We start from the raw sequence: 24,921 nt of genomic DNA on the forward strand, positions 1-24,921 counted from the left end.
TATTGTATAATAGAACAAGGCCCGACACAGTCAGGTGGTTAAAACATTCGACTCGTAATCTTAGGGTCGCGGATTAGAATCCCCCTCACACCAAATATGCACACCCTTTCAGCAATGGGGGCGTTATTATGTGAAAATCGATCCCACTATTCGTTGGTAAAAAAGTAGCCCAATAGATGGCGGTGGGTGTTGAAAACTAGCTGCTTCCCCGCTAGTCTTATACTGCCAAAGTAGGGACGGATAGCATAGATAGTTCTCGAATAGCTTTGCGTGAAATTTGAAACAAATTAAACCTAATAGAAAAGTTACTTATCACTTCATTTGGATAATTGATAAAAGTATTACAACATTGATGCGTTCTTAGCTATTCAAATTATACACTTTTTTGTCTGTATTCAAAGGAATATTTATTATTGGGTGCATATGCAGATTCAGTTAAATAAATACAAATAATAATATTTGCAGACCTTCTGGTTAAGAATCAAACAATCAAATGTTATTGAAATTGGCACTGAAAAGAGTTACATGAATTATTTTTCTGTTAAAAGTCTCAGTATAATCATACTTCTTAAAAGAAACTTTAAAACTATAAAAATTTGGAAAACCTGTAGCGTTTTATACTGATTTAGAAATGTATTATGTTATTAATTTTTACAAAGTTTAGTATCCCTCAGTTGCCATGATACCATTTGATGTAGAGGTACACTTTCATGATTTTTCATGTGTTTTAACAAATTATACGTATTATTTAACATTCTGCCCTCGATTTACCAACTTAACTGTTCTCTCTATTCCTTGCAGAGGTACTGAATATTTATAAGGTTTGCAGTTGGAATAATTACTTGTAATGTTGGAAACGATCCACACGAAAGCTCATAAACTGCAGTATAATTTCTGCAACATTTTGGTCAATTGATGGCTTACAGATACTTCATCTTCATTCACCTTTAACGTGAACTTTGGGAAGATAAATGAAATTCACAACCAAAACTGAAACCTTTTTATGGTGATTTGATATAATGAATTGAAACTAAAACGTCAAATCTATTTATCTGAGCAAAAGGTTTCAGAGAGAAATAGTTAATCGAACAAATACAGTACTAAATATATTATGAAAAATTAAACAAAAAATTATAGTGTCACTCAACAATTTTGACTTGCATGTATATTTTTGTCAATTTTGTATGGCACGGAAACGAGAGTTAAGTATAGTTAGGTGACTCTGGTTGAGAAACAAATTATAACCTTTAAACCTATGAACGTTAATGTAAAGTTAAATAAAGTATTAACAGCTCAGGTAAAGCAATTTAAAACAAAATTAAACAAAAACAACTAAAATAGTGATAATCTGATAATTTCTTTGTTTTGTTGTTAAGCACAAAGCTACACAACGGGCTATCTGTGTTCTGCCCACTATATATCAATGCCCAGTGTTCAGCATTACGAGCCTCCAGACTCAGGGAAGGAAAGAGGAAGGAAGTCCGATAATAACTCTTAAAGTTTGACCTTTTCTTAGTTCGTTTGTTTTGAAGCTCAAAGCTATTTAATAGACTACCTTCACTATTCCTACCGACAGTTATGAGACCATAATTTTGTCTTCAAAAGCGACTAAAGGTCTGTGCACTTGAGGAAGGGAGATGTGGGAGAAAGGGAGGTGCGAACTAGCGGTATGCAGTTCCACCAATTATGAAACCCAGGCGAACAAAATTATGTCTGTGTTTAACATTTCATCATTAGCCTAGTCGGTGGAATGGTTGATTAAAAACTAACGTTCAGGTAAAGCCAAATACTATATTTTTATGACTTTTTAAGCCTTTAGTTGACGTCAGATTTCTTCAATCTAACTAAAGTCACATTATTTACAATTTATTAAATATAACCAAACTTTTATAAAGAATATCTTTCATCTTTCAGATATTCTACTGTATCTGCTTTAGGAATGAGGTCGGTTTAAATTAAATTCGAATATGATCAAATGAAAAATGGTAGCTAAATTTTCGAGAGTTTCCATAATTTGTTTGTGACTGACACAAGAGCAGGTACTTCCATGGTTATATCACGAATCCGTGTTAAGATAAGATTCGTATATGCAAAATCTGTATTTCAAGACAAAAGGTAAAGACTGGTCAACCCATGTAATCGTTAAAGAAGCACGAGATGGTAACTGACATTAAGTGCCTACACGGATCACAACTAATTATATGTATATACCAAGTTATGAGCATAGCAAATTAAATGTAATGTTCATCTATGTGACTTACATTCGTTAAAATGCAATGATTCATTAGTTAGGTATCATCGCTATTAGCGATATATACGGTCTTAAACCCAATAATATTTCACAATGTTTGGTTTTCCCAGGAACTTTAGGTTAATTCTCAAAGCCTATGCCAAGTTAACGATGCACTGCAGTAAAATCACATTTAAAAATAATAAAAACTAATAAATAAAAGTGTATATATTTATTACATTCGCTCCCATTAATGAATTTTTACCAAATTTGATACGAAGGTTTGTTGGGTCCATGCTAAAATACATGTAAAGTTGCGGTTTCACATTTTGTGTTTTGCAATTTTTATGGGCGTTTTTAAGTATCTTGCAATTACATATTAGGGAAGAAAATTTTCATGCCCTAAGATAATCTTTCATTAATCATGAATTTTCGTAACTTCTGTTTAAGTGACGGTTATGTAAATATGGTAACATAGATTTTTTGGAGTGTTTGTATTCGGAAACAGAAAGTTTACAACTTTTAAAATTAATAGTATTTAAAGTTAATAGCTTACAAATCACATCTGAGGCTAAAGAAATACGAATAAAAAATAAACAAAATACAAAACCAAAAGTAAACATATTTTAAGATTCCAGATTGCACTAACCAACTGCTCTACGGTCGTTAGATGAAATTTATAACGACCTGTTAGCTGTTCGTTTAAAATAAACCATTTGCAAAATTCACTGACAACTTTCTTTGTTATTAGATGAAATTTACAATGCTCCGTTGGCGTTTTAAATAAAACAAGTTATATGAGTAATTTCACTGATTATTGGTTAGGATATTTACAAATTATGACAGTTAGTAAAGGAACACAGGACTTTGTTTCACATGTAAGTTTGCGGTTTCATAACACTAAAATGTGGAGTTAGATTCCGGTGAAAGATAACTAAAACAAAACCATCAATCTCTGATATATTGGTAAAGTAATGAAATATATCAAGAATCGTATAAAAAATCTCATTTCTCAATTGAATGACAAATATCTTTAATCGGTTTCAGTAGAGATTATTACCCTTGACAGTAGGATTACTTCGAAGAACTTCAAATTATATCAATTTACACAATTTAAATCTTTATTCAAATCGTACGTAAATATTACACAATTGCCGTTAATTTATACTTAAATACGTCATTTTTTCCTAGGTGATTCTTCTTTGAATATTTTAGTTTACGTTTAAAATGAGAGGGAAAATCCTACTATGTTAGAACACACTTTCATATTTCTTTTAACTTACTTCATGTTATAGAACGTTTTACAAATGTTTTGAGAAGGCCAAAATTTGATGAATCGTGAGAGAGAGAAATTACTCATTATCTTAATACATCAAGATGTGCTGAACTCAGATCGGTAAATTTCAAATTAATCATGCTTGATATGGGCTTATTATATAAGGAACAAAATTTATTAATAGAATATTTTACAAAGTTTAGAAAAACTGTCACAATCTTAGCTTTAAAAAATTACAAGTACCTATTTGTACCGTAGAGTAACGTGATTCTTCAAGTGAGAGCGATTAATGACACACGTGAATCTGTGACTGCATGTGCATGTGAACCACCCTCAGAGTTATTCACACGATGACCTAATGGGATACGAAGGTTTACTGTTTATCAGACCTGAATAATTGATGTACTGGACTAAATAGCTTTACTGTTCTTAAGGTTTGAGTGACTGGTGTATTGGGATAACTAACTTTACTGTTAATTATGCCCTTGTGAATGACGTATAAATGTTAAAAGTTTTTTATTTTTAATTTCCCTTTTCTTATTTTCATCTTTCGAAGATCTACTTAAATAAGTTGTTGAGTCTAACAACGCAAAATGCATATTTTTTCTTTATATTTATTGACCTTAAGATTTTGGCCAGCAGTGTATTATTTGATACCAAATTTATGAATACAAATTCATAAAATAGTCATTCAATTAAATTTGATTGGAAGTCAACAAACACAATGACACGATCCTTGACTCTTCACTATAGAAAGACTTGTTTCGATAATGCTAGAAGTAAGGCAGCTAGTCATCATTACCCACCATTTCGTCTATTTTCTGCTGTACTATTGCCTTTTCTAAACTCATAAAGCATTATATGACTAATGTGCTCCTCAAACACATCCATTTTCATAAGGGTTTATTTTATCTGAAAAAAATGGAGTTGGGTTAGTTTCGTTTATTTGTCTGAACATTTTTATACACGCCCTACTACATAGTTTAGTCATTAAAGCCTTCTAAAAAGACGAAAATAATGACGCACTTTCTGCATTAAATTTTCGGACATTACTTATGGGATGACCTGATAAATAAATCATTTGTTTCGTGGTAATGCTCAGTTAGTCTTAGCAACAAAACTATGACATGATATTATTAACTATCTATATAATACAGAATTGAGGGAAAACAGGACAATAATACAATTGTACCTGGTGTTGCCTTTACTGGCGAAATCATGGTCGTTAATAAATAATGTATTTGTGAAACGTACAATTGTCTCGTTTTTTCTCAATTATGTAATTACGGTGTTTCCCAAGTACCGACTATTTCAAGTATCAATTATCTGTATAATATTTCGAACTTTCACAAGGATTCCATTTTTAGATCATTTTACATTTTAGTTTATGCACATACTTCGCTTCCAGAAGACGTTGCAAAGTTCCTGGTGAATTTTAAAAACATCTAAACTAGAGGTTAGTGATTTAAATTTGTATGTTTACATTGGGTTTTCGTGAAGTTTCAGTTTTATTATCACTTTTTTCGATAAAACATTTTATTTTTTCTTTCTCCCAAACGTACTGCCATTATTCTTAAGTAACGATAGTGTTTGAAATTAATTCTCAGATTTAAAATTTGATAGAATTTTTATCATAAAAACTAAGCCTATTGGATTTTGCGCTTTGTCTTCTTTCCGCGTTAACAACTTAATTTTTAGCTTACAAGACGCAATTAGAAAAGTACATTTTGATACATGTGAGATACCAATAGATATGTTTAATCTTCCACTTACCACAGAGCTACTCAAACAAAATAGTTTTCTGAAATATGTAAATCGGATATACTTAAAAAATTCCTGTTGGGACGTTATGGGTCAAGATTTGGGTTATAATATTATGTTTGTAAGGCCTTAGACTCCTAATGCGTAGAGTTATTTATTACTACCTTAGATAACTGGGCTGACGTATACAATAGCTAGTGTCTATCTTGTGGTGTCCCATAATGAATTTGTTAAAAATTTTAAATCTTAAGCAATAAAGAATGACATTATTAGTACATGTGATGTGCCAATAAAATAATGGGCCAATAATATCATACCAAATAAAAAAGTTTTGTTGTTTCGAAGTTGAGCACATAGCTCTGTAGGTAACAGGCTGTCGGTGTGCTGCCCATCACTGATATCGAAACCTGAATTCTAGCGTTGTAAATCAGCAGACATGCCACTGCGCTACTGGGGACCCACCAAAAAAAATAATCAAAGGATGATAATTTTTTTAAAACACGTTTCAGGATAAAAATATAAAAAATTCATATTAATTGTAATTAAGAGCTTTTTCTAAACGTTATTTATTGTAGTGCAATAACGGCTCGCTAACATATCCAAATACAGAAACAATGTTTATTTATATCTATATAAGAAGAAACATGAAGTGGAAGAATTATTTAGAGCAAGTCAGTGTTAATGATTTAAATTACAGCTGACATTTCAAGGTGGAGAAAGCAAACAGAGCAAGAAGAAAGAGAAGATGAACGAAGAGATCGTTTCTTTGTTTGTTTTTTAATTTCCCACAAAGCTACTCGAGGGCTATCTGTGCTAGCCGTCCTTAATTTAGCAGTGCAAGACTAGAGGGAAGGCAGCTAGTCATCACCCCCACCGCCAACTCTTGGGCTACTCTTTTACCAACGAATACTGGGATTGACCGTTACATTATATAGCCCCCACGGCTGAAAGGGCGAGCATGTTTGGCGCGATGGGGATGCGAACCCGCGACCCTCAGATTACGAGTTGCACGCCTTAATACGCTTGACCATGCCAAGCCTGAAGAGATCGTTAAATCCGAGAGAGGCAACAAATAATTAGAGCTCGCCAAAGTACAAACATGTAATCAAAATTATAACATGAACAAATTTCAAGAAAAATCAAAAATGAGACTCAGGAGAAAATCAAGAATAACGACGTTACATTCGGAAAGTCGTGCGAGAAGTCCAGCGAAAAGAAGAAATGTACAAATACAAATTACTACAATCAATAACAATACATCTGATGAATCAGTAGTAGAACAACCCAATTGTAACACAATGAATAACATTTCCAAGTTTTCTAATTTGTTAAATTTCATAGCTCAAAGACCTTGATATGAAAAAATTCATAAACTGCTGTCACAAGGAAGAAGTAAGAATTATTCCAATACAAGAGTTTCCAACGCAATTAAAAAATACGATGGGTAAACCAAACAATCCCAACTATTAGAATTCAAGAGGAATATTCGACTGTACAACAGTGTATATATATCACACCTAAACACCATATTTGCATTTGGAATACTACAGTTCTCGACGAAAGCTCTTTCTTGTTGTGTTTTTTTTTTTTGCGTTGAAGCTTACGTAATATTTTAAATGCTTCGACAGACATAGTGATTTATGTTATAATTCAATCAAGTTCTTTTATCACTGCGACACTAAATTAATTCGCACTGTTATCGTCCGTTGTTCATTGACTTCAGCTGAATCTAACGCATAGAGTTAAGCAGTCTTTTCATCTTCATGGATGCATATGTGGTGTTTAGGTGTGATATATATACATATATACTAAGATCAATTTACCAAGAGTGGATAAATCTGCAATTACTTTTAAAAATAATGATGAAGAGCCGCATTTTTAGAAACACAGCAAAGGCTACCCAAGCAATGCTGAATACCCATTTATATATTTAAGCATTTTGATCCCAGATTTGGATCCAATGACTCATGCGTTATTTTATTATTACAGAGAACCACGACGGCAGGCGAATATAGAGACTGAACTTTATGGAAATGCAAGAGGTAGAAATATTTCAGTGTTGCAGTACAAATTCGCCAAAACAGCAACTCGTATTGATTAATTTAATCCCATTTTAAGTGTAGGGAAGCTATTTTGAAACAAACAATTTGAACATTATTAAAACAAAGTAGTCGAGGTTTCACGCTGAGCAGTACAAATGTCTGATGGATCATTTAACTGATGTCGTGAATCATGTTGGAGTACAAGTTGGTAGCACAGCTATTTTGTCATCTTCTCAAAGTTCACCGAGAAATATGAGGAAATGATACCATGATGCAATGGCTATTAATTGAAAGTGTGAAAGACCGGATCTTTTTTTCAGCAATGACATGCAATCTAAATTGGCCTAAAATAAAAGACATTTCATTCATGAACAGCAAAAATCCAATAGACTTGGTTTAGTTGCAAGAGTACTCAAAATTAAGCTTGCTGCATTGCTGGATGAAATCTTGAAAGATATTTATGGAAAATCACTATTTTATGTATATACAATAATATTTCAGAAAAGAATACCACTATGTGCACCTGTTGGTTTATACTGAGAGACGAAGATAAAATATAAGATGTATAAATGATAGATAAGATAGTATTTGTGGAAACTACACACTCAGAACTTGAAGGACGTTTCTCTGAAATAGTCACGAGAAGTATGGTATACGGACCATTTGCAGAATTGAAGCTAAATGCACGTTGTATGAAAAATGCACGAAGAAGTTTCCGAAAGAATTTGGAATCGAAACAGCAGCAAATGTAGATGGATATCCATTGTACATAAGAAGAAAAGGTAGAGATGTTCAAACTAGAAATTACACTGTTGACAATAGATATTTAGTTTGAAGTACAATGTGCACATAAATGTTTAAGTTTACATTTTCATAAAAATCAGGAAAGTATATTTTCAAGTACGTGTACAAGGGCTCCGACTACTCAAATGTTGTGTTTAGTCAGAACCAAAATGGACAAAATCAAGCAGTAGTTCATGATGAAGTTGTAAATTATTTCAATGCGAGATATGTCAGTGCACTTCAAACAATGTGAAAAGTTTTAGAAAATAAAATACACAATCGATTATATGCAGTTATTTAACTTGCATTACATTTACCGTTACAACAATTAATTTATTTTGAGGAAGGATACAAGTATAAAAACACGACAGTATGTGTATGTGAACAGACCCACCAAGATTATTCTGAGTCCGGGATAATCACGTACATATGGACCCCCATAACATCATTTAACTATAAAATGCAAATACCTAGCCTTTTCCATGGCACAGTTTTTAATGCACTCCGTAAAGTCAATTTGAGAAGCTCTGTATGGCCCAGGTGTGGGGAGGAATACACTCGTTATCCCCCTTATCGGCAGTTCTGTATTGGAGTTTTTTTTTTAATTTCGCACAAAGCTACTCGAGGGCTATCTGTGCTAGCCGTCCCTAATTTAGCAGTGTAAGACTAGAGGGAAGGCAGCTAGTCATCACCACCCACCGCCAACTCTTGGGCTACTCTTTTATCAACGAATAGTGGGATTGACCGTCACATTATAACGCCCCCACGGCTGAAAGGGCGAGCATGTTTGGCGCGACGGGGATGCGAACCCGCGACCCTAAGATTACGAGTCGCACGCCTTAACATGCTTGGCCATGCCGGGCCTCTGTATTGAAGATATATATATTATTTTGCGTTTAGTAAGAATAGAGGAAAAACAACAAGCACAAAACAAAATTATTCTCCGTAAGTATTCAGTGACTCCAGAAGATGACGAACATTTTTTGTTAAGGTTGTTATTGTTACTTGTTTGATGTACAAGACGTTCTGGATGGAATAGTTTATCTGACATTGGAAGAACCAACATGCCGACAAATCTTCTAGATGACAATTAAGAATGATTTCTATGTCTTGAAGAAACTGCTTTAGTTCAAATGCCAGCTCAAATACGTCAAGCATTTGTTTTTATATGTTCTTTGGATAAAACAACGGATGTACTATTGTTATGAGAGAGATTTTATGTAGATATGAGTAAAGACTATTGACAAAATGTTGATGAAATGGTGTCAAAATTTTTGTTTTTTAAAGAAAAACCGCATGGTTTATCTGTTGCGTCCACCACGGGGAATCGAACCCCGGACTTTATGGTTGTCATTAAACTTACCGTTGTCCCATCAGGGAACATGTGTCAAAAATAATACTATACAGAATATTGTAAAATACGTTGATTATACATGAACTGAAAAATTTCACATTCAATTTAACGGATCCAGGACCAGTTTATGAATTGTGAATTTTAATTTAATACAAGTGAAGAGGCAGCCGAAACGGAATAAGGATTACAACATTTAAATTCACTACAAAAAGATTCTGTTGGATAAAACTGTAAATGCTTTTGAAAGTTAAGATATTGAAAAACTTGGCCCCTCCCTTTTTTTAAACAGACAACGAGGACCAGGAAAAATGTATTTATACAACAGTTAATGCACTATATAAAAGGAAAGATAAAAGTTATTTTACCATTTACTAAAACTGGAATAGCCGAAGATTTCTTAAAAGAAGGAAGAACATTACATTTCGGATTGTGGCTTTTAGTACCAATGCTAGAAAATCGACATCATACGTGAAAGTACCATCAATAGAAGACAAAAAAACTTATAGATGTAGTTTTAATAATAATTCGATGAGGACACAATGATCTCAAAGCATGATCTTTTATTGAAAGAAATAATGTAGAACGGTAGGATTTTGGGAAGAAAACATATATTATTACGCAGTAATTTTCGATAAACCCTTCCAGCTGTATCGAGATAATCAAAAACAGAAATTATTGAAACCTAAACTAAACGTTCATCTTTATGGAGAAGTTTTGAGTTACTGAAACTGTCAATACATGTGAGAACTAAAGGACATGATGTTTTCAATTAATGGGTTCTAAAGATTGGGGTGTGTATTTTCCTTATAGCAAAGCTACATCGAGCTATCTACTATGTCCATCAAGGGGAATTGACCCCCTAATTTTAACGTTTGTAAATCTGAAGACTTACTGTTGCCCCAGCAGCGGACTCTAAAAACTCGAGATGGTAAGATTACGAATTTATATGGATAAACCACTTACGTTTAAATTCCTAAAAAGATTATTGGAAAAAATAATATAGAACTAAAATAATTTACGGAAGTTCTATCGATGTTAGAAATGAAAGAACTATCGAAGAAAATAATAATTACCACAAAATTCAAGTTTCGGTTGATTCTAAGCAACGGAAGTTTGAAGCTTATTCCAAGTGATGTGAAATTGTATAAAAGCGTAAATTCAATAATACGTTATGAGCTTCAAAACATCATTACATTTAGTGTTGAATTTTTGAATGCACGGATACCTCCTGGAATGCCACGACACGAATTGAAAGTTAGTTAGGTTTAAAGGAAATTTAAACCGGAAATGAGGACTATATAATGGCACTAAGCTAATACTTGAGAGTATTATTCCATAGTTTTATACATGATGAGATTTTATCTGTGAAAAACAAAGGTGAAGGAGTTCTTATTCCACGAAATTATTTGGCATCAACTGAAATGAACTTGTCTTTTACATTGAAAAGACGACAGTTTTCATTAATTCCAGCTTTTATTATAAGGTTGAATAAATCACGAGGGAAATCGTTTGATCACATTAGGGTTTTTCTACGGAAGCTGTGTTTTCTTAGTGACAGCTGTATGTTGTATCGACGCGAAAAAGATTAGAGAATAATTTGAAAGGATTTGTTGTTGAAAATAAGAACGAAGGAAATTCATTAAAAGACAAAAAAATATTCTAGAAAAATGTGATATGCCACAAAATATTTGATTGATTAGTGATAATCAAAATCAGCTAAATCAAGCAGTAATTTATGATGAGATTGCAACTTATTTGGATGTATGTATCTTGGTCTCTGTGGCTAAATGAAGATTTTTTTTAGCTTTCGGTTTTAATATGACATACCATCTAATTTTAATTTTGGAGGCAGAGCGTCAAAATCAAGAAATGTCGGCAAGAATTTCATAAAACGAAGATTGTCATTACTGAAAAAAAAAATTGTCATCCAATAAAAGATTGTCACAAGTTAAAAAAAAGCTTGAAAAAGTGACAAGTAAGTTTTGTTTTATATTGTTTCACGAACTACGCGTTTACCACTGTTGTTGCCACAGCTTTAAATAATTGTCTTTATTTCAGAGTTCACACAGGCTGGTTCAATTACTACAGAACACAATTTAAAAAGACAAATAATTTATTCTTTATTTTTATTACAGTATAATCTATGATAATTTGACTTCAAAAATAGTCACTATACACTCTTTATCACTAAATTCATAATTATGGAGTTTAGATAAAAAACTTTGACACTTATATACACCCCAACAGAAATATAGAACATTCCACGCAATACTAGATATTTTGATGCAATAATACTCAATTTAAATAGAAAAAAAACATTGAGAATGTCCAAGCAAGAATATAGCAATCGCCTAATGAAGACAACTGAACGTACATGCTACTTTATGATTCGTAAACAAACTTGCCATAAACTCTCGCCTCCAAAAATAACTAAATATGACATCCATGCTATAACAAATGCACAATACATGACTGTAACATGTACATACTGAATGCTTTGTACATTATACAGTTGGTATCTTTAGGTAGCCAACTACTTTATCATGAACAATGATGGTGGTCCTTGATAATATGAGCACGACCAAAATCAGCAAACAAGATAAATCAAAAACTGAGAATTTAAAACCCTGTAAATAGGAATATTAAAAGTAAGGAAATAAGGCTGGATATATTGTAAACATTATTTACTCAAACTACAAATCCCTATCTTCACACAACCAAAGTAATTTCACAGTACAGTGCATAAATGTTAGGACAACACCAAATATTAAATTCCAGGATAATTTCAAAAAACAATGGATGGTAAATTAGAGGGTAAACGTCAAACTTTTAATAATATTCATATTTAGTACAACAGAAATTCAGTGAAAGTCACTGAGTTTAGCAAACAGTTAACGTTTTGTAGTTACCCTTTTGCTTTAATAACTGTAGATAATCTTTCATGCATTAAATATATTTTATGATTTTACTCAAAATGTCTCTAATACATTCCAATAAAGTTTCTTTGGAAGTAACTTTTGATTTGTCGAGGTTTTGATCTATCAAATCCAAGATTTGCACAACTGGGTTGAGATCGGTGCTCTTTAGGGCCATTGCATCATTTGAATGACTCCAAAAGTTTCTTTCTTAGCTATGCAATTTCTGTATTGCTAGATGAGCGTTTGGGTCATTATTTTCTAGGTAGTAGTGTACATTTATTTTGCAAATATCTCCTGTCGCTAAAAATATATCACTCTGCTTTCGTCGTGCTCCACGGTAGATGCTATGCATTGAGGTAAATATATTTCACTCTTTTTCCGCCAGACATACAAACTATGCTTTGAACAAAATATTTCAAACTTAGACTCATCCATCTATAAAATGCTTTTCCAATCATCAACAGTCCAGTTTTTGTACTTTTTAGTAAATTTTAATATCTTGACATTATTTGGATGTAAAGGTTTTCTAACTGCTACACGTACAAATATTCCGATCTCGTTGAGTCGTCTTGATACTGTAAAACTGGACACGTTACTACCATTTGGTACGTGATCGTTTACCTCATACTTGAGATCAGTAGCAGCCTTCCTTCTGTTCTGAAGGCTGCATAAACAAAGACACTTAACGTCAGTATCATTGAGTTCAGGTGTTCTGCCTCTTTCTTTCCCATTTTCAAATTTACCTGTCTCGGTCTCACCATCTAGGGTTTACTTGACAATGTATGGGGAGCATTTTAAGTCTGTAACAATTTTTCAGAAAGTTCAACCAGCATCATGTAAAACTTTTATGCGAAGTCTCTGCTATACTGGCAATTCACTACACTTTTTGGGCGTAGTGAATTTTTTACTATGGCATGACAACAAAACTTAATATTTTGTGTAAAACAATGTTTTAACAAATTTTACTTGTGAAGTGCTAATAAATTGATTTCTTTTGCCCTCTAGCGTTACCATATGCTTGCTTCTTTCTATATAGTTAAGACACTGCAAGGGTGCCATGATACTTATTTTAGAACCTAAATTTGATCAGTATGTTCATTCAAGCAGAACTCTTATGACATGTCCTTCATCTAAACATGGGAATTCTAATGAATGATAAGTATTCTCACCCTTGTTCATTCAAATGTCAATAGGGATCACTAAAGCATTAACATAGTGCTGAAATTTACATTCTGTAATGACATGGAAGAATTAGCCCCACAAATTGGAAAGTGAAAAAATGTGATATTGTCCTAACACTTTTGCACAATACTGTAAGTAAAAGCATGGAGGCAAAATAGGTTTTTTTTTAGTTTGGGTACACAATGTTTACAGTATCTCCAAACTTGTTTCCTTTTTTCTTACGATCCCTATTTGCAGGCTCCCCTTCCCCAGTAGCACAGCGAAATACCTTTCACCATTAGAAACCGTATTTCAATACCCTTCGTGGACACAGCACTTCGTGTAGCTTTGTGTTCAATAATAAACGACAGCAACAACTTATTTAACAGGTTTATAAATTCCCAGTTTATTGTTAATCTTGTATCTAAAATTTACATTTGGTTTTGAAAACAAGCAAGCTTCGTTGTGTCATGAAAATGGAACTACAAAGTGATTGTGAGTTTGAGATTTAAGCATTTTCGTAAATTTTTATTTTTGTACAAGGAAAGTTGGTTGGTTGATTTAGTGTTTAATGGCACAAAGCAGCTAGTCTCTCTGCGCGAAACATCTGGTAAAAAGTTAAAATTAAAGTAAATTTAGTGAAATTCATAAAAGAAAACTGGGTAAAATAAAACAAAGTTTAAAAAACATAAATAGCATAAAACCAATGTTTACATCTAGTCTACAACGTTAAGAGAAAAACTATAGTAATATAAATTGTAAAGGACTTTCTGTAGCATAATTGTAATATGTCATAGCTCGCCAGGAATACTAACAGGTAAGTAAAAAAACCACTGTCAGTCACCTGAAGTTGGCCTTTCCAGTCCTGGATCCGAGTTATTTGACATTATGGTCATTTTCAAAAGTAAAGTAATAAACGTTTCAAAAGACTTGTAGCAAAATTTTAATAATAACTCACCAGGATGACTAACGGGTAGTTCAAACAGCAGCATTAGTCACCTGGAGTTGGCCTTTCCAGTCCTGGTTTCGAGTTATTTAACGTTTCGGCCATTTTCTAACTTCAAATCCAACTAGATGGACTTTGATTCTTAAAAGGGAATCACATTGAAACAAGTCTAATGTATAAATTAAAAACTTAAATGGGATTAAAAAGATTAATGACCTTTAAAAAGCTAAAAACATTACCAAGTTGGACAGTATCACCATCACCAATAACACTGTATAACGTAATGGACAAACCTTGGGACAGAACATGTTTAAAATGGTACCATAGTTGAAAGTCGTAACGACGGCAAGAAAGTAAAATATGGCTTATTGTGACCTGAGTGTTACACAGACTACACGCTGGTGCATCAGTTCCAGATAAAAGAAAACGATATGTTAAAACTGTGACCAATGTGTAGTCTAGTTAGAACAACTTCCTCTTTCCGATCCTTATTGAAGCAAGACGGCCAAAGTCCAACAGAGGGTTTTATTTGGAAAAGCTTGTTTTCGCGTTGTTCACTCCAAGTCGATTGCCAGATGGCACGAAGCCAAGCCTTGAATGCAGGGCCATAGTTCATGTATGGAACAGGCACAACGGTTATAGTGCCAGAGCAAATAGATTTAGCTGCGGTGTCGACGAGCTCGTTCCCGCGAATACCAACGTGGCCTGGTATCCAGAAAAACTGGAGAGAAGTAGATGTAAAAGATAAATGGGTCAGTCGGTTTTGAATATCGGCGAGAACAGGGTGTGAACTAATGTAAATCGATTCCAGGGCCAGTAGAGAACTAAGGGAGTCAGTAAAATTAGTGCAGTTTGAGTACTACTTAGCTTCTATGTGATCCAGGGTAAGAGAAATGGCGTACAGTTCAGCAGTGAACACAGAAGCTGTAGAGGGGATTCTCCGCGCAACCACCAAACCACAACAAACCATGGCAAAACCCACAGAGTCACCTGATTTTGAACCATCTGTATAAATAAAAATGGAAGGATGGTTTGAAAGATGTTCTGCAAATAGTAGACTATTTCCAATCAGGAGTGTCTGCTTTTCTCAGATGACTTAAAGATAGGTCACATTTGGGGACTGTAAGAAGCCATGGTGGGATGGGCTGACCAATGGATACAGCAATGCTCTCCAAGGACAAACCCAATTCATCCAACTACGCCTGGATACGAAGGTCAAAAGGAGCAACGGCAGATCATCTGTTCTGAAAAGTATGGCCCCCTGAGGAAAGAAAATATAACCCCAGATGGGATGCTTTGGTAAGGAACAAAGTTTCGAAGCACACAGTAAAAACAGTTGCAAACAGCGGAGATGCAAAAAGGTAATGAGACTCTATGTATAAGCTCTGAACTGGGGAAGAATGTAAAGCCCCAGTGCAGAGCCAAAGTGCTTGATGATGAATGGAGTCCATAGTCTAGTTTCAGTCGATAAGAGCACGATATATCTTTAGCACATCCATCTGTTTCCCAAGTGGTGGAAGAGAGGACGTGGAGGATGTTTAGTTCTTTTCTACATTTGACCCGCAGCTGCTTGATGTGTGGTATAAAGGTCAGCTTAGGTCTAAGATAAGCCCCAAGAACTTTTTCTCAGGGACCACAGGCAGCACAACTTCACCAATACAGAAATCAGGATCAGGGTGAATACCCCATTGGAGGCAAAAGTGCATGCAAACTGTTTTAGAGAGAGAGAAGCTAAAGCTGTTTGCTGTGGTCCACTAAAATGAACGACTGGGGGAAGTCTGTAGCTGCCGCTCAATATACCTCATGTTCAACCACTGACATTAGATGTAAAAGTCGTCGACATAGAGCCTGTTTGCAACAGTGAGAGGGAGTTATTTAGTGATGGCATTAATCTTTATACTGAAAAGTATGACACTCAAAACACAGCCCTGAGTGATTCCATGTTCCTGTAGAAAAGAAAGGGAAAATATGAAACCTACACGAACTTGGAATCTCCATTAGAAAAATTTTAATAACAATGGGCAAATGGCCACGTAACCCATATATATGGAAGTCTCACCAAATTCCATATCTCCATGTTGTATCACAAGCCTTCTCAATGTCAAAGGATATTGACTGATACAAGACGTTGTCGTTTGAGAAAGGCTTCTCTAATTGATGTTTCAAGTCGAATCAGGTGGTCCATGATGGAGCATTGCCGTCGGAACCCACACTGGGTGGGCAAGAGGAGGTTGTTTGATTCGAAAAACCAAATAAGACGAAGATTAACCATATTCTCTAAGATCTTACAGAGACAGCTAATCAAAGCAATTGGATGGTAGTTTGAAGGAATCTTGGGATCATTTCCAGGCTTAGAGAAAGGAAGGACAAAAGCCTGGTGCCAGGCATCAGGAAAACATTCTCCTGCCAGATCTGGTTTAAAATAATGAAAAGAATAGCAAGAGAAGCAGTTGATAGATGGCGCATCATTTCATAGCGTACATCATCAAGTCCAAACCACTGGGTCGATGAAGGGCCAGTTTGAGTTCCACCAGTATAAAGGGACGATTATAGTCATAGAGACAAAAAGGAAAGAGGTGATCGCTCTACACGAGTCTTGATTGCTAGGAAGGTGGAGGAAGAAGCAGAAGTGCTAGATACCCGGCAAAAGCTTTCACCAAGAGTATCGGCGATGTCCAGGGTATCAGTTACTTTCTGGCCATCAGAGAGCAAGATCGAGAGGGGGACAGAATTATATTGCCCACTGATTTTTCGAATCTTGTCTCATATGACTTTGAAACTGGTGGTAAAAGATGTGCTTGTTGTGAACTTAATACAAGATTCCTTCTGGCTTTGACGTCTAACCACCAAGCATATGCATGGACCTGCTGGAAAGCGATGAAGTTCGAGTGTGAACTATCTATGGAAAGTATCCCAGGCCCGTTTTTGAGCCTTTCGTGCCATGTGGCAGGCAGGATTCCACCAGGGACGAGGATATAGTGGAAAACATGTCGAGATTTTAGGAATACGTTGAGCACTTGCTTGTATAATACTGTCAGTTACTGCTGCCACACAATCGTCTATTGATGGTTTACAGACGATGTCAGGATCAAGTTTGGCGAGAGCAGTGAAAGAGGGCTAAGTTCGCGGGATCCAGCTTCCACTGGGGCACATGGGTCGGTTGGCATCGACCACGACCAATCTCTCTCAAAATTATAGGAAAATAATCACTACTTCGGAGATTATTGTCAACCCTCCATGAAAAATGGGAGAATAATGAAGGGGAGAAGATTGAGAGATCAATAGCAGTAAAGAACTGACTAGATGCATGAAAATAAGTAGAAGAACCAATACTGAAAAGAGAAAGGTTGTGATCAGAGAGTATACGTTCTACAGAGTGACCCCACCTATCAATATCAGCACTTCTCCAGAGGGATGATGTCATTAAAGCCCCCAGCATTAAAAAAGGAGACGGCAACTGTTTAATGAGAGCAACAAGGTCTGATTGATCATACGTCTGTCCAGGCGACAGGTAGAGAGAACAAACAGTGATCGTATAACCCAAGGAAACACAGATGGCTATGGCCTCCAAGGGTCTGTCGAATGGCAAAGACAGGGCAGGCACACGCTGATCAACCAACAGTGCCACCCCTCCGTGCACTCGTCAATCAAACAGCCTGTCATTTCTGTAAAAAGAAAATTACTGAAAGGTGACTGTGTCGGCAGGACATCATGTCGTCAAGATTAGAAAGTAAACCTCGACAGTTTCATTGTATCAAAGTGGCCATTTCTATTTACATGTAGGCGAATTGGGTGGAGAAACCTTTGTTTACGACCACATCTTTCTTCCTTAGTATCCCTATTCAAAAGAGGTCTATCGACCTCCATGGATCCTGCCCTGGGTCGATTGGGCAGGTTTTTGCTGTTGGAAGGGGATTCCAGTGATTCAGGACGTGGACGAATGATCATTTTGCATCTTGAGGTGGGAGAAGATGTATCAGAGGAAATACCTGTACCTGAAATTAAAGGATGTAGATCTTGGGATTTGTTGAAATGCATGTAAGAGACAGAGATGGGTGTTAAAGTTGATTCATCAACTTTTTTTACTATGGAGGTCAAAAGACTTCATTTGTTTCGAGAACGATTCTTTTGGAAGCACACAGAGATCTGTCTGCACTCCCACTTTAGTTGTGGAACGAAGTGCAGCAGCATAAGTCCAAGATGAAGTGGTGGACAGCAACTTTCGAGCCTCAGGATAAGTAATGGTATGAATTTTTCAAACAGTGCACCTCTTTTTCTTCCAACCATTTAGGGCAAGAATGAAAGTAGGACAGGTGAGAGCCATTGCAATTGACGCAATGAGGGTCCCTTTCACACTCATAGACATCATTGTCCTTGCCACTGCAACGACCACACGTCAGGGAACCACGACATGACGTCTTTGAGTGACTGAACCTCTGACATCAGAGAGGGTTTACAATGTACGGCCGTACCCTGCAATTAAGATAACCTGCCTTGATGGTGGCAGGTGGATGTGGTGATGTAAATGTCAAAACGAGGATATTGATCAGCATCGTAATTCCATCTTTGCGAGTGGAGATATGCCTCCCTGCAGAAACTCCTTGAGTGGAGAAACCAGCGAGAATCTTTGACTCGGGGATGTTATTCAAATCCCTCTCAACAATAACTCCTCGTGAAGAATTCAAAGTAGCATGAGGTGTAACCTCAATAGGTATATCCCCAATTGCCTTTGAGATGTGAATGTTTCCACCCATATGTCACCAGATCGAAGCTTCTCTACTGACTTTGGAGAGCCAGCAGTCCCTCCAGTCCCTTCTGAATGAAAAAGGGAGACATCTGCCTCAAAGGTTTGTGTGAAAGAGAATGTAGGATAAGAAAATGAGGTACAACAGGTGTTACAGATGTTGAAGATTGCTGCTCAGAATCTTCAAAACATGATCATTTACCTATAGACTGTTTTAACTATTTCATTTAATTTTATTTGGAGGATCCATAACAAAAAAGGTGCCTACTGACCCCACCCACCATGGAGCCCTACGAGGACGCGCATTACAATGTCAAACAAGGACACTGCAGCAATGACAGGGTTTCAAGAGCACTGTACCCAAACTTCAGCATCAGATACAATGTCCACAACACCTGCTGAGAACATCCAACACGGGTACTTGGTTGACCCTAGCCCAAGCGAACCAGTCGATTGACTCAAGGGGGGCCACCTCAAGGCCGCCCGTCTACATGAGTTCAAGGCCAAAGTGGTGTGTTAGGATTGGACCCCTTAACCAGGACAAACACGTGGGTGAATATTTAGATCCAAGAGGAGGTAATCTGAAAGAACGGAACCTTCCCTGGGAGGTCCCCTCAATACGTACAAGAATCCACACCGAGGGGACAAGGAAAGAGCTGGGAATTGTACTAATCTTAAACCCATTTCACAAATACATGCTACACAAGTAAGAATTCAGCTCGAGAGAATACATAATATAATATATATATATGTATGTATGTACTAAACCTTCTATACTTCCTACCGAGCAAAATATCTGGCGTTCAAACCGAGGTATGTAAAGCAAGACTTTGTGCACTAACTACGAGAGTTACTTAACTAATCTTACTATTTGAAATGCATTTCCAGTTCAACCAATACAAAATTGCATTGATCTAGTTAAAGGAATAACTCTTTGGTTTAAATTCTCACCTCGACATAGGGAGCTTCCACTACTCGATGTGCGTGTTAAACAGTGGATTGAGAATACTGAAGGTTGAGAAAGTTGTTTATTCCAACCCATTCTTAATTCACATGTGTATGGAAATAATATTTCTGAAATATTTCATGACAATTAGGCTGCTGAAAGTAAGGAAGATACTTAGGCTTATCTAAAAATACCATAATCTTTTATTATTTTGTTTAACAGCTTTAGGTTTCACTTACTGTTTGAAAGAATGTTCTGTAAATTTGCAAGGTCCAAACCAAGACATTGTTTCTTATGTTTACCTAATACAACAATGCTGTAAAGAATCGACTTAACCAAGGGAGAACGTAATTATTTACATATCATCTAACAAACAACAATAACATTGTAGCAAGATTTAATATTAATGTTAGCATGCCACGAGTTAGTCAAAAACAAGCCCAACGTGGGAATATAGAATACAATGGAGGATTACTTTAAGAAAACAGTAACCACTTCTTTCATTAACAACCTTATCAGTAATCCTTACTTCAGATTTGATGCATATGTAAAGAAAACATCATCATTTTAGAAACTTATGCTATCAAAACTCGCAAAAGTTTTTTTTTTTATATCTGATATCAGACAGTTATAAATTCTTACTGGGAAAATTTTCCAATCCTGGTATAATTTTTATAAAAAAAAAATTTCATCTATGGAAGACAACATAGCTTCCTAGATCTTTCAGTGGATAATTTATCTCCATTTTGGCTCATATTAATTATGCCTCCCAATGGAAGTGGTATGTCTACGAACTTACATCGCTAAAAACCGGGCTTTGATAACAGTGTTGGGCAGAACGCTGATAGCCCTCTGTGTAGCTTTGTGCTTAATACCAAACAAAGCAACATATTAGTATAATTAGTAATATACGAAAGTAGGGAAAATTATTAAGTTAATTTGTACTCGTTTTTTTCAACACTTTTTGTAGCATTAAACCTTTCTAGATTGCTACAGCTAGCTAGGTTGTATATATCCTACTTGTTCTTAAAACATTTTTATTGTTTATATAAAATCCAGTTACCAAATTATCATGTGACCAGTAATTTTTAATTTAAGTTTCATCATCCTTTTTTATTTCTTGAGTGCACTTGAAAATTGTTTATATTTTGTCAGTTTGTGGGGATTGTTATGTTTGATGAACAAAACCCGTTCTTTTCTTCAAAATTTCAAACTGTCATTTTTTGACGGGTCGGACAATGTTAGTATATATTTTTTTGAATTATAAATGACACTTTTTGCTGTTTATATTTACGTTTAGATAGTTGAAGATGGAAGACTTATTAGGAAAAATGCAATATATGCCCATGTCTAGCTTTCTGTTGAATTCTCAAACTATACTCTTATCTCTTACTAAACTTCATTATTTCGTCGCAGTATTTATTAGGGAACCATAACATTGGTTCCCAAACTCTTACTGCGCTGTAATGGAATGTTGAAAATTTGTTTTAACAGAAAACAGCGTAACAACTACGAAGTTTACAAAAGATGCACCCATTCAAACGGCGACAAAGGACATAATACTCGAGAGCCATGTGCACTAGTAGTCTCTAATTAAGCAGTGATAAAGGAAAGACAGCTAGTCAACACCACCCATCACCAACTATTGGGCAGCTTTATAACGTCTTCATCACTTTCAGATTGTGAATCGACTGTCATACCAATAAGGGAAAGTCAGGCCCCAGAAAAGTATACACACTTAAATGCTTCGTTTAACTAAATTCACTACATACGAGACTAGATTATGTGCCTTTTTATGCAGTATAAGGTAAAAGCAAAACTTTGTTCGAGTTGTTTAACTCGCTAATTATTGGCCGGATTTTAATATTAAAAATGTAACTATTTATTGGACATACTTTAATTATTATTCATTATTTGAGAAATAGTTATTATTTGTTTTAGAACACCAGCCATGTTGAGTTGTGTACATCACACAGAATCAAACTCAGAATTTTAACGTTGTAAGTCTGTAAACTTACCGCTGTCCCACCGTAGGTACTACTTCAAAGGAAGATAGCATTCTCGTCTTTATCAATTTATTTAACGTTTCCCTTGTTCCTATTTAAGAAGAATCTACCAATCATATGGTTGATGGTATTGATTACTTTAATCGTGCTGTGAAAACGCTGTCCCTACAGCCATACAATCATTTTTATTGATCGCTTTTCAAATACCGATTATGTCACAAAGTAATCACTTCTGTTGCTCTTACTAATAGTATCGGGCAGAAATACGATTTTTATGCTTGAAGTAAGCAGTGTTTGTGTAGTTCATATCCATTCAAGTATTGTAATTAATTACCCAATCGTATTGGCTGCTAATCCTATGAACAAATTGCAGGCGTCTTTATTTGCAAGCTGCTAACATTGGCAACGAAGTGTAAACTACCTTTAATCACTAACGAATTACCTGCAGATGAAGTTTGTAACCTTTCAATTTGCAAAACATTTTTTATGTAATACACAAAAATACAATTATTATGTATCTGTAAATGTATAGATAAATAATAATTATAAAATCAAGTGTTTAGCAATATTCAGTTTTGAAACATATTCTGTTTATATAAACACTATCAAAGATTTATTCCCTTTAACTCAGACAACAGTCCTTTAACGTTCCTTTTTCGTCAATGCTCAACAATATACATCGTCCCTCAGCAACAAAACTATTACCTTGTTGTTCTTAGGCAATTACGATATTTATGTTGAATGCTCAGTATTCATGTTGAGTTGTTAGAAACTTTTCTTTGTTTCTGAATAAGTTACGGATATCACAACAAAACAGTTTAATTCAAAAGTTTTATGACACTGAGTTGTAGCCAAAAGTAAAATAAAATATACCAAGCAGTGTTTCTGCTAAGCCTTATGTTACTCGTGAATTAGGTCTAATGCTTATACTACAAATAGGCCTACTACTATTAATTAAAGAATCTGCGTTTAAAACGTTATGCAGCGAATAAATATTAATTAATATTATTTTGGTAATTTAACACAAATATTATTTACGTAGCCTTAAAACATAAAGAAAAATAAACGTTTATTACTAATAAATATCGTTTATTCTTTGCAGAATCGAAAGAGATGAAATTTTTTTATAATCCCCGACAGATAACAGCGTAAACGTTCAAGACAAGTATCTCAGCCGTTCTGAAATACATTTTTTATTTCGAGTTAGTTTCTCGTCATCAAGAAGGCTCAAGACTTTTTTTTTAAAGTTTCTTTCGGAGTGCTCACGTACTTTTTTCATGATAACATTTCATTTTTATGCATTCTTACGAAAAATGTGGTGATTAAAGAATTACTTTGATATTGAGGAAATAAGTGAAAGGTAGGTATATTTCAGGAATAAGGACAAATTCTTTTTAGTTAAATTCTATAATTTCCGTTAATCATTCATAAATGGTTTCTGTCATTTTAGACGATCTTATATACTAGTCAATTTAAAATTTACTTATAAGTTGAAATTGAAAACAGACGCACATATTTAACTTTTTCATCCTTCGGTGAATATTCCAATATATCTTTCAAACACTACTAAAATAATACTAAATAATAAAACATTGTTTTTGTAGCAAAACCACATCGAGCTATCTTTTGTGACTACCGAGAGGAATCGAACTCCTAAATATAACATTGTAAATCAACATATCACCGGGGACATAAACAGTGCAGCATAAATAATGTTAAATAATTTATGCCTAACGGGCAAGGATTTTACTTATTACTTTAGTCAAGCTATATTCTTAAAAACATCAAGCTTAAAATAACAGATAACTTCATTGAAAATTAACAATTAAAAGTAACAAAAAAACTGACGAAAGTTTGTAAATGCTAAAAATAACAACTGGTACCACAAGAGAGACGCATATTATTATCAGAATAATACTGGGTCAAACTTACACCCAAAGTTAATACGCTCTGGTCAACACCAGGATAGCATATACTTTAAAATTAATCTTCTAGCAACAAGAGCTGACCTTTGGCCACCAAGCATCGGAAGATGACCACAGATATTGAGAGAACATTAAATAAATTTAGGCAATTAATAAATAGCATAACATCTAAGACAAAGCTTTAACGTTTTTTATCAAATGTGTATTGATAAAAACATTGCGAATTATATCTAAACTGAAATTCTATAAACTTTCGGAAGCTGTAATCTCCCTAGTTATATTTTCCTTTACATAAAATTAATTCCACCTTCTGAAAGCGATATATATTTATATAAATCCAATTTAACAAATTTTGTTTGAATTTCGATCAAATCTATTCATATTATTTTCGTGCAAAGCATCCATAATTTTTAAGTAATATACTAGAGAGTAAGCAACTAGATGATACCATTTACCAACGAATATTGAGATTGACAATCCTACTATATATATAACACTTCTTAGACTGGGAGAGCACGAGTTTCGATCTCACGGTCCACAGGTTGCGAGTCAAGCGCTTTAACCACTAGCTCCTCCTGCTTTTTGATCCATTGAATTTTCTAAATATCGCGGATTCTGAACTAAATATTGTCGCCAGGAATTGCAGTTTTTCTGTCCCTGGTAGAACAATTATGAATAAAATTATTTCAAGCAATTGAACCTTTTTTAAAAAACAAAGATTTGTATTATTAGACTATTTTTAGTATATAAATATACTATTGTACATTGTTATACACAAGTGATTACGGCATTAACATGTATATTCATTGTCAGCTCCCTTTATGAATGT

At 34.8% G+C, this 24,921-nt stretch overlaps 1 long non-coding RNA gene across 1 annotated transcript; it reads left to right on the forward strand.

The window, feature by feature from the left end:
- Nucleotides 1–1,530: 1,530 nt before the first annotated feature.
- On the forward strand, nt 1,531–24,473 carry LOC143248351 (uncharacterized). Its single transcript, XR_013026932.1, has 3 exons — nt 1,531–1,776; nt 4,891–4,962; nt 23,270–24,473. It is a non-coding gene; the product is annotated as an uncharacterized LOC143248351 (long non-coding RNA).
- The last annotated feature ends 448 nt before the right edge of the window (nt 24,474–24,921 follow it).

Source organism: Tachypleus tridentatus, chromosome 4 (genome assembly GCF_004210375.1).
Source record: "Tachypleus tridentatus isolate NWPU-2018 chromosome 4, ASM421037v1, whole genome shotgun sequence".
Classification (NCBI taxonomy): domain Eukaryota; kingdom Metazoa; phylum Arthropoda; class Merostomata; order Xiphosura; family Limulidae; genus Tachypleus; species Tachypleus tridentatus.